The following is a 12,317-nucleotide window of genomic DNA, read 5'->3' as shown; positions in this document are numbered from 1 at the left end:
TTCCTTTCTGTTCAAGTGGAAAATAATATTTGTTACCTGGGAATGAATATGCACAGAATGAAGAAATTAAAACTATTTCTAAAACTTTTCCATTACATTTCCTTGTATTCTGTACTTCTTAGCTGTAAAACCTAATTCCTTTAACTTCAGTCTTTGCACAGAATTATTATTTATATAGTGCTGCAATGTCTGAATAAATATTGTGTAATTCTTCATTTATTTGCTCAGTTCAAGTGGTCTCACACAAATGTCCAAAGGACTGTAATCATTCCCTTACCTCATTTTCTCAACAAGGCAGTGTTTTCACAGTGCTCTGTTGCTATAATAGGTATTATAGTGGAAGAAAATTGAAATGCTTGCTCAAACATTTGCCAAAAAATTAGAAATTCTGGACTGCCACCAAGTAAATGAAAAGAATTCCCAGTCATACATCCATCAGCTGCTCCCCATCCATCCAGAGAGCACCCAAGGGAGCAGGATACTCCTTGGTTTGGTGAGCCCTGTAAAATTCAGGAGAACCCAAATTAGATGGCTTTTCACGCGGTTTTGTGCCAATGCTCGATTTCTCTGCAATGCCTGGAAGTAATTTGTTAAATGTCTCACTCTTCCATGAGGTACTGCTGGTGCCTAAAACATCACCCATCAGAAAGGAATGACCTTTCCACGAAGGAAAAAAAAAATAAATTAAAAAAGCACTGCTTATGTCTTTTTAAAAGCTGATAAACTTAGGTGGCACCAATAACCCCATCAAGATTTATTGAGCAATACCCTCCAGTATATAAGCACCATCAGGTAGCTTTGCATTCTCTGATGAATAAACAATTGAAGTCGTAATTGTTTGTGCATTCCTGAAAATGTCAACAAAATCAAACATCTGTCATGCCAGATAAGGAAACACGGCTCGTTTAATACACTTAGTGCTCTGCTCAGCCTTGAAAAGGTCACTTCAGTTTCAGCAAGCAGGGTGTAATTTATTGGCTCCCACTAAATGACCATGTAGTGACAGCAGAGCTGTGGCCGTGTTTGGTTACCCTTCAAACGAGGTATTTGATTGAGATGGCGCATCACATTTAGCACAATCTGTTTAATGTTGCTCTTGGATGCGCTCTCACCCTCTCAATTACAACCAACTGTGACACGAAACCACTTTCACCAAAGCAACACTCACAGCCCCCAGCCCCAGCCCACCACAGCAAAGCCAGAAGGACGGCCTTGAAATCCGCCCATTTAAGACAACAAACAGCACACAAAGGCAGCATTCACTCCTCTGCCATCTTCAGTGGCAACAAACAAAACCCACACGCAGCTCCGCTGCAGACTGGAGCCATCTCCAGCACACAGGTGGTGCCTGTCTGCCAAGAAGGGCTGGACATGTGGAGGTAAAGAAAATGTGTCTATTTACATAACAGGTATCTGAGACACATCTGGAGGTAAAAAAAAAATAGCTAGGAAATTGTTTTTCTAACTCTGCTCTGGCCTCCTGGATCCTGAATCCCTTCACAAATAAGTCATGGCAAAGCGCTGCTTGTTCTCCCTGCTGGCTGCACCAAAAGGCTGTGGGGACAGCCCAGGGATGCCTCATTTTGCACAGACCTTTCTTTAGCTGAACACTGATCTCTTGGAACCACTCTCTGTGAGCTCCATTATTCTCCTGTTGGCCTGTGCTCCAAAGATTTGCTAATGTCAGTGAGAGGGAGATAATTTGGGGTGAATATGGACACAGTGTGGCATAGGGGATCCTGACTCCTTCAACACACTGCCTTGAAGCACAGTCAATTTTTCGCCTGGTGGCTGTTGTAACCTAAGAGTGCAGTGCATTCAGCGTCATTTGGCCCTAAAAACCCTGAAAAAGTGTTAATTATTGGTGCTGATGGGTTGGGTCTGTCCCTCTTTAAGCTGAGAGGCCTAATCCTGCAGGATACCATGGTGTGGGAGATCCAAATAAGCAGTGTGTTTCCCAGACTGGCTGGCAGGTCAGAGCCAGCACAGATGCACAAATGTGTTGATCACATCACTGGACAGCTGGTGGGAGCTGGCCCAGCTCTCTTCCCTCTGTTCTTCCCCCAAGCATTTGACTCCTGAGCCAATTCTGTGAACTGGCTCCAGGAATTTATTTATAATCCATGGAGGTGATTTGGGGTGAGAAGACAATACTCTTAGAAGGTTTGTGCTTTTAGGGAAAGGTGAATTTGAGGTGCTTTGAATGTCTAAATTATGTAAGACCTTAAACAAAAGAGGATAAAAGGTATGGACTGTTCTTCCTTTCCTTTATTTTTTGTACACAAGAGAGTCACAAGGCCAAGTGAGGATTATGCTACTGAGGTTTTTTTCATCTCAACAGGATTACAAAATGCTTTATGAAGTGTCAGTTTGTTTCATGCCTGCCAGGAATGGAAAATGGGGATTTACAGCCCTCTTTGCAAAGGTTGATCACTGCTCCCCTGAGCAGGGACAAGTGGGTCTGTGTATCCAGATCAATCCTGAAGGACTCCTGTGGGAAAATAAGATTGGATTTTGGCTGTCTGAGTAACCAGGCTTTACACAGGGTTGTTACTAGGCTCTCCCACAGCCTATTTTCAGAGTTTGGGTTCACCTGACCCTTTCTACTTACAAATACATGTCATGTAAGGACATCAAGCAGAATTCACTCCTGAGGCACAACATGGCATCACTGTGAGGGAGTGGATCACCCATTCTCATGATCAGCTGTCATGATTTATGTGAGACATAGTTCAACACCAACCAGAAAGTCACCCCCACCCTGCCCTGGTGGGATCAGGGAGAGAATTGGAGGGCAAAAAGTGATAAACCCGTGGGCTGAGATAAAGACAGTTTAACACGCAAAGGAAAAGCCATGCACACAGCAGAGAAAAACAAAGAATCCATTCCTCATTTTCCACAGGTGTTCAGCCATCCCAGGACAGCAGGGCTCTGTCGCATGTCATGGTGACTTTGGATAACAAACACCAGCACTCCAAATGTCCCCCACCTCCTCCTTGTCCCCACAGCTCTACATGCAGAGCATGATGCTGCAAGGTCTTGGATGTCCCTTGGGTTGATTTGGGTCACTGTCCTGGCTGTGCCCTCCCCCAAATCCTTGTGCACTCCCAGCCTGTGCCCTGGTGGGGTGGAAGGAGGAAGAGGAATGTTTTTGTGCTGGCTCAGCAAGAACAAAAACATCCCTGTGTTGCCAACACTCTACCACAGACCCAAACCAGCTGCTGTGAACAAAATTCACCTTGCCCAAGCCAAAATCAATCCATTCTGCCCTCCTCTTCTGTGCCCAGGCCACACACTCTCCAATACACCCTCATTAACCACCACCCCTCTTTCCATCCTTTAATGTGGCACAGAGACATTGTCCCCTTAGTCTATGAACCACTTTTGTAAAATGTCCTTGAAATGTCTAAAACGTCCACAGAATTCTCACTGAATCCATTTATTCCATGGCTTTGGGGTCCATCTGAGGAGCAGCAGTGTTGGTGTGGAACAGCCTCTGTCCTTCTGTCCCAAAATCTGGGTGGCTCAAAAGCTCAGACTCTGAATTCAGCGCCTAACCAAAAATCTCAGCTCTGCTCCTGCCAGCAACCTCCTGCTAAGCAGGAACCAAACAGCATTTCCCATCATGGGCTGGGGGCGCCCAAAACAAACAGAGGGAAATAATCATCTTGCAGATTGCATAATCCCACTGTGGAACACATTGCTGCAAAATGTGTGAAGGAGTGAGGGAAGGATCAGACAATCCCAAAGAGCCCAGGCACGTCAGTGTGAAACCACCAGGAGGGTCCACAGAAAATGTGAATTCTGGGCTATGAAGCAGAAAGAAAGGGGAGATGTCCAAAAAAAGCACCTATATGTAATGCCGCATTTGGTACCTCTCCAAAATTCTGTTGTTTCCTGTTTCTTTTGTTCGTGTGTCTGCTGCTGGTTGATCTCAGGGAGAGCCCGTGGTCTGAGCCAGCAAGGACCAGGCTGAATATTGCCTTAAACAACCTTTCAGATGCACCTTTAAAAACCTAATTGTGTTTCAGACCTGCCAAGTGTTCGGCTGATCTTGGTCATAAAGATATATTCCTCTTTGGTTTGTGTTTTTAATCATAATTAAGTCAATTTTTCTACACTTGGCCTTATTGCTATTTCATTTACTTAAGCTGTAATGATTAAATCTAATTTACTACTCTGTGAAATCTTAATCCTTCTGAAAAGTAATGGGCAAAGTACACAGGTCAGTTAAGAAACTGATTCACCACATAACCTCCATTTAGTAATTCCATTTATTTCAATAAAACTAGCTGGCACATGAAAGAAAGACTCTACAGTGGCCTTTAGTCTCCAGAAAATCATAGAATTTTTAATACAAGCGCTGAAGAGATGTCTTGACCTCTTCCTGAATGTATCATTTTTCATGGGAAAAAATCCAAAACAAACCCAGCTCATAAAATCTCTCTAAAGAAAGCTACCTACATTTTGTGCTTGTTCTTATTTTACAAGTACAACATTATCCTTTTCAAATATACAAAATGTCAGCTTGATAATACAGGGGAAAGGGCTTCCATATCCACAGTGAACATGATTTCTCTAAAAAACAATAAATGAAAAGCCTATTACTAATGCAGTATTCTCATTTAATCACATTTGTTCATTACTACCGTATTTTAGGTGATATAAAAGGAGGAACAATTATTGCCTTGTTCACTTTGATTTATTTGGCTCAGTGCCTCCTTACCCAGGTAATGTAAAATAAACTGTGCTACATGGGTCATTTATGATGTGATTTAATAAGATGCTTTTTATTTCTAGCCTCTAGGGAAGCATATTATTTTGGAAGCACCCAGCAAAAAGAAAAATAAAAAGAAAAAATAAAAAGAACCCTAAACAAAATCAAAACCAAAACACCCAACAACATTTCTTTTGTTCATTTTCTATTTCCACTCAGTAGACTCCAGCCTAGAAGTTAATTTAAAGCAGGTTTTCCATGGTGGTAATGTACTAAAACAGGGCTTCAAAACCCACAGCAGGAAACAGTGCCTGGATGTCAAAATAAGGGAAGTTGTAGCTACAAGCTTGACCAGCTCCTAACTTCCTTTGGGTATTTCCGTGTAAATTAAGACTTGTTCCTTTTCACTGGCTGAAACAGGCTAATGTTTTTTGCTTAGCAGCAAATGCTGTCTACAAACAAAGTTATATTTATGTAACAGGTATCTGAGACACATCTGGAGGTAAAAAAATTAGCTAGGAAATTGTTTTTCCACAGACACAGTGAGAAAGTTTACCACGCTGAAACTTACCAAAAACTTGCAGGAATTTGGGACCAGTTTCTATGGCTTTTAAGTTTTTTGATGATTCACTTATAGCCATTCTATGAGAACAATGTTAACTCAAAACTCTGCAGATGGCACAAAGTTAAAGGAGCTGGTATTTGAAAATCCTGTGTGGGGATATTCCATATATTGTAAGTGGAAGAGCTGATGCTGATGACAAAGCACTGCAGCAAAGATCTACCTGTTTCCAGTATAAATCCCCGGGGTTTGTCACTCAAAATTTTCATTTTAATTTGAAGCAATACTGTTTGCCTTAACGATCTCTCCGGAAAGAGATTCATGAGTGAGGAGAGGTTAAAAAAGCTTTAGAAACCCAATGATTGCACCATTTTTTCTATTTCTAAAAATTAGGAGCACTTTACCAGATAACTGCACAAGGAAATCTTCAGCTGACTCCTTTTTTGGGCGTGGGTCTTTATCTCAGCTCTAGTGTTTGTCTGTAGTTACCGTTGTATCCATGTATCTAGCATTGGATTTTTAATTAAGTTTATTCCCCCCCTTAATAAAATTCTGCATTTCCTGGTATGCAGTCTCCATCAAAGTTAAAAGAACAAGCAGGAAACCTTTCACTGTAGCTTGAGAAATCCCAACCAACAAAAAGCTCCACCAAATGAAGCCCTAAAAAGCTCTACCAGAAACCCTAAAATTCAGCATATTTAGTCACCTGAATTTTAGAAACTTTGCAGCATCACCATGTGGAAGAGACAGGGAGGCTCAGGAGGTGGTGCAGGGTTCAGTCCCTGTGAAGCGTTTGGGAGGAATTTAAGCAACAACACAAAACTGTGAGAACTGAGTCCCCCTGGAAATTTAGATTTGCATGGCAGGAGTACACACCATTTTATCTGTGCTTTGTGAGACACCCTTGGATGTTCTGAAATGTAGAACATAAGAACAGGTAGAAAAAGGAACAGGCAAGGTGCTGAAAAGTACTGATGGTTTAAAGTCACCTGTGATCCCCCTGTAGCTGAAATCTTTGTAGCTGTACCTGTACAGCAGCTCAGATTGTGCTGCACAGATGGCCTCCTACAACAGGAAAGAAAAATTGTGTCATTATCCTGAGCAGAAATTCAAATTTCATGTTTACAATGGTGTTCTTGAATGTTTTAATTTTTTTTTTTTTTTTAGGTAAAAAATACGCACATCTCAGAGGGATACAAACATGCCTCCAGCTCTCCAGGGGTCCCAGCCCAGCAAGGAGCTGGAGCTGCTGCAGCCAGGCCACAGGAGGCTCCAGCATGGGCACAGGCATGGAGCAGCTCTGCTGGCAGCAAAGGCTGCCACAGCTGCCATTGCTCACCTGGGCAGGAGAAGCTTTGGCCTGAGCTCAGGGTGGCCTTGCGGGGCCTCAAGGGGCTGCAGCAAAGATGGACACAGACAATTGCCAAGGGCTGCGGGGACAGCAGCCAGGGAATGGCTGCCAGTGCCAGAGGGCAGGGCTGGCTGGGATCTTGGCAATGAGGAATTGTTCCCTGGCAGGGTGGGCAGGCCCTGGCACAGGGTGCCCAGAGCAGCTGGGGCTGCCCCTGCATCCCTGGCAGTGCCCAAGGCCAGGCTGCACACTGGCACAGTGGGAGGTGTCCCTGCCGTGGCTGGGGTGACACTGAATGGGATTTAAGGTCCTTCCCAACCCAAAGAGTTTCATTATTCTGTGATTCCTAGTATACGTGCAAAGGATTAACACATCTCCAGTTATAAATTGTTTTCAGCATGAGGCTTTCAAGACAATTTCTACCTCTGCTGCTGCAGTGATAACATCTGATGCTGTGTCTTCTGGCAGTATTTAGGCATGAGAAGTAAAGCACTTACCTAATTGCATATGAGGGTAGTACATCAATACAGCCACATAATCCATAAACATTTCCCTTTCAAAAGCTCTTATCGCATTACCACTGATTATTTAGGGGGCAGAAATCATTAGTGTTATGTGGCATCCTTCCCTTTATTATTTTTAGCCTTTAATGAGGTTAAAATATGGCAAGGAGCAGGAATTTAAGGTGGGGAGCAATAAGAGTGGAAATTGAGTGATTGGAACCACTTCAAGGATGTGCACAGAGATGTTGTAGCTCTATTTCACAAGCTGCAGCCTGGATATAGCTGGTCCAGGCATGGGTGGGAGGGAGTGTCACAGTGTTCCAAGAGCTGCATTTGCCAATCCATTTGCCATTCTGAATGGCTAAGGCAGCACAGTTCACCACTCAAAGGGCTGTCTGGGAAAGACTGAGCCAAAATGACATTAATTTAGATGGTTTTTGAGCTGTGGAAGCAGAGATGCTGAAGATGATCGAACAACTTGAGAGATTCCATAAAGAAAAATTGTCTCATTGACTCAACTTGCTCAAAAAGTGTTCATGAAAAACATCTCTTGATGCAAATCGCCAAGAATCACACTGACTCCTCTGTAAGATCATGCTTCATTACCTACTTAAATTAGCAAAATTACTTCTCTTAGCTCCAGAGGCACAATCAATTGAGGAACTTGTGAATGTGATGAAGCTGCTCCTACACAGGCAACAAAAGATGATGTTTTGTGGTTTTGTTATATAGCCAACCTGACTGCAGTAGAAGACCTAAGGGACCTAAGACAAATGGTTGTAAGAAATTATTTATGGGTAGCTTTTGTGTCATCTCTCTCGTGCCTGCTGACATAGTAGGTTTACTTTAATAAAAACATAGAAAAAGATCTTAGTATCTGGTTTAAAGGTTATTATTGTTCTTTCAGAGAATCTAATCTTATCCTGGGCTCCCTGCTGAGCTATATTAACTAATAAAATTTTCTTTTGTGCCTTTTTAAGGACGCTGCCACGCCACGTGCAGTTCAGTGAAAACACTTACTTTTTGTATTATAAACTTGGTTTATAGACTTGCCATTAGTCTTGGGCTTCCATAAAGAAAGGGCTTGGTGATAGCAAGGAGCCTGCTTAAATCTTGTAGCAGCACACACTGCATGGGGAGCACAACACAGCAAAAAGAACGTGCTCTGCTCACCCTGATGCCTTAGAATTTTACCTTGTACATTTTTCATATATTTGTAATCCTGCAATTCTTTAGTGTATAACTCTAAACTCCACATTCAGTGTCAGCTGCTGCTGTCCCATTTTGGGCAGACACAACAATTCCTCTCCAGGCCTGGCAATCAAGGACACCTCACTGCCTCAGGGCCCAGAAATGCAAACAAAAGTGAGTTGGGGGGAGAAACTTGGGGTAAATGACTTCATTACCTGAACATGTAATTGTTAGATTAATCCCCAATATGCAAAAGGACCAAACTTACACAAGTGTGAAAGCCCATGACTCGCCATCCATTTTTTGGGCGTAGCCCCGAGGGGGCTTTGCCAGCCCAAAACGTATCTGAAGGCCTTTCAATAAAATTACAACTGTTTTTTATTCCCTTAATTTTGCCTGGCCTCTGTTTTTAGGTTGCCCCAAAAGGCATCAACCCGTGAGCCTTCGGTGTTGCTCATCATGGTGTGGGATGAGAGAACGAGGGGATCTGCCCCTGGCAGCGGCCAGGAGAATGTGTCAGCCCTGGGACAGCTATTAGGAAAATGTGTTTTTTGAGAGCAAAAGGAGAAAGGCTGGAAAAGGGCTTGAAGTCTGTAATTTAGATGTCAGAAAGTGTCAGATATATCACTGTCAAACTTGATCTGTTACCACTGAGTATAAAATTTACCCACAGAAGTTCTCCTCCAGGCAGTCAGTGGCCTGCAGTCAGTGCTGGGAGTAGATCCAGCCCTTCTGGAATGAGACTTTAAAAGTGGCCTGGATTTCTGCCCTCACAAAGCCAGGACCTCTGGGGTTTTCTGTGCTGCTCTGTTCTTCTCTCACCTTCACAAAACGAAAGGAAATACAACTTTATCAATGTTTGGTTGCTTATGTTGCTGCTTCAGTGGAAGTCCATAAAGATTACAATAGTCATAACCACTGATTCACACAGATTTCCAGAACAAAACAAAGGTGATACCAAGCTAAGTGGGGTCCAAGAAATAAACCTGTTCAAACTCTGCAACAATTCCCCCTGCTAAGTTCCTTTGAGGCTGGATGGAGATAGGATTAAATGGCCACCACTTGCAGACCTGCTGCCTTAGTTGTGAACAGCTGCCAAGCAAACCCTACATCCCACCTTAGCACAGTGACTAGGCTGTTCTGGGGCATTCCCTCTATTCCCTTACCTCTGCAGACTAAACCCATGTTGATTTCTCCATGCAGAAACAATATATTCACAGTTTCAGTCACAAATCCCTGACAAATTTATTTCAGCTGCCTGTATCAGAAGGAGGTTCTGCAGATGCTGTTGACTGCCAGCTCAGGCTGTGGTTACAGAGGATGAACCTTCCTGTCCTCTTTACTGAGCACTCACAGTGATCAGAGAGTCAGTCTGTTATTGCAGAAAATCAGAGTTTAATGCAGAAATAAAAAAGAGACATTAGCACTCCTACTAAAACTAACATTGCATTGCTGCATAGGGAAATCTCACAAGCATCTCTCTGCCATTCTCCCAACATCCTTCACTCAAAAAGACAAATAAACTACACCAAATGTTTCATCCTGAAAGAAGCTGCAAAGCAGCCCTCCCTCCAAAGTACATGTGGGAAACCTCATAGGTGCACAGGCTTATTTACCAATTTTCCATGTTTACAGTCTTTTATTCCACTGCTTAGGAATCAGCCAACTTGCTGTTGCATCATTGGCCTGTTTATACCATTGTCAGAGTCCAAATGATCCTACAAGTATCTGCTTAAAACCTTCTTAAATGCAGGCATTTGACTCTTAACAAGTCGGTACATCAAAATTTTGTATTACTTCATGCAATGTTTAAAAAGCAAACTCTTTCTCCATCAGGGGAAAATCATCTTATTTGGAATGGGCTGACTGTTATTCCAGGCAGGAATTAGTTTTCCAGAGAAGCTGTGGCTGCCCCTGGATCCCTGGAAGTGTCCAAGGCCAGGCTGGACAGGGCTTGGAGCCACCTGGGATAGTGGAAAATGTCCTCGCCCATGGCAGGGGGAGGCACTGGAGAAGATTTAAGGTCCCTTCCAATCCCACCCATTCTACAAATTTATTATTTCACTTAGATAAACACATTTCCCAGATAGTTTGACCTAATTTTTAAATGCTCTTAAAATCAAAATAAACCTGCACATGAAGAAGAGCATATATTTCTTTATTAATTTCATACAACACAGAGCAAACAAGAGGTTGAAGAACCTGTGTGGTAAATCCCTGTGTTTGGTGGAGTGGGGATGAAAAGGAAGTAGTAAATTTCTGTGAGGCATGGTGAGCTTATATTGTGCTCCAGTAACACAGTGATATGATTTCATATTGGCTCAAATGCAGAATAATTACTCTTGTTAACAGAACACAACAGGTTATATGGCTTGGAAATCCATTGTGGAGGTGGTGTCTTGTGGCTGGACCAACAGGCAGATTTTCCTGATCAATGTAATTGAAAGATCCCAAGACAGAGGGTCTGCAGGCTACAATCAAATCTAATTCATTGAGTTTATCAGCAACAGATAAAAATCTGACCAGTGCAGCCTAAATTGGAGATAGTGGTTCCTTTCAAAACAACACTCATAAAATTGATCTGATTGCATCTTCCTGGCATTTTTAATTCAGCCAGGCAATAACCCAGCACAAGGCTGCTGGAAACAGCTCCTGCTGATGGAATGGGGCAGGTTGCATTGCTGTGGCAGAGCCGGGAGAGAAAATCATTCCCCAGCCCTGTGCAGGTGCAGGAGCTGAACCACCAAAACCTGTTGGGATCACACTCACACTGCTTTCCCTGGAAAGAAGAGGAGCATCATCCTCACCTCGCTGCAGACCAGTGAGAATCCAACACAAATGTACGCTGAGCAGAAGGGATTTGTCCTTTCTTTGGTACACTAGGTGCTCTGCAAGTCTCATAAATAATTTTTAAAGCTACCTACTGTGATAAAATATGCAGCCGGGCTGTGACTGGAATACTGTGAGAGGCTGGTATTGGGAGTTCTGTGCCTTACAACTCCTTCTCAATCCTCTCACCTGGTGTCTCCCCACCTCCCTTCTAACCCCCCACGAAAATTTTGAATTGTTTTATCGTGTAAAATCCATTGGGGAGTTTACAAGATGCAGATTGTCACCAGCAGGATGGTTGGGTTTAAATTAACACAAAAAAAAATGCCCTATGTGCTGCAGGGACTGATATGCTCATCTTCTCTGGGAACACTAAAAACAGTGAACTTGACCAACTTATCTGGTTTGGTTATTTTATTAGTGCCAGGGTGGGGGTTTTTGGGCAGATTTTGTCTGGTTTTTGTTCTGTTTTGTTTTTTTTTTCTGTTTTGTCTTGATTTTGTGGAAAGCTACAGTATAATATTAGTCTTGGTGAAAATATATTTTTACTTTCTTTCATTTTCCAACAATTTATTTCAGACAAGGAAAAAAGAAACCCTCAAAATATAAAAACTGTCTGTCTCAGACACAACTTTGCATCAGATATCATTCTCTTTGTAAATATTATTTCCTTCCTGGAAAAATAAAAATTGAGTGAGTGCACATTATCCTGAGGAAACTCAGGATAAAGACATTCCCAGATCAATGAACCTGGGGAGGGAAAAACCTGAATGGAATCCTTGCCTCTTACCTGATTAAAATGAGTAAAAACTAGATGGATCAAGGCACCCTATGTGGTTTTATAAGCGTGGTTCATTCCTTAACCCCCAACCCTGTCACTATTTTAATTTTCTTTGTAAATGGTGCCCTCTGCAGCATCCCTTCGACTCTTGCAAGGCTCTCAGCACTCTGACTGAGCCTTAGTGCATCACAGGCAAGGGATATGGTGCCAAAATACAGAATTCCAGCAAATCTGCATCACTTTTGTGTTGCTTTACAGTGTTTGCTGCAGGTCGAATGTTTCCCAGGCTGCAGCCAGCATCAAGAAGAGGTTTTACTAAATCTGGGAGAGAGACAGCATCTGTAAAGAAGCCAAAGCTGGACACATGCAAAGAAAGGGGAAAA

This window comes from Camarhynchus parvulus, chromosome Z, assembly GCF_901933205.1.
Source record: "Camarhynchus parvulus chromosome Z, STF_HiC, whole genome shotgun sequence".
NCBI lineage: Eukaryota > Metazoa > Chordata > Aves > Passeriformes > Thraupidae > Camarhynchus > Camarhynchus parvulus.
Note: the sequence above shows the minus strand (reverse complement) of the source record.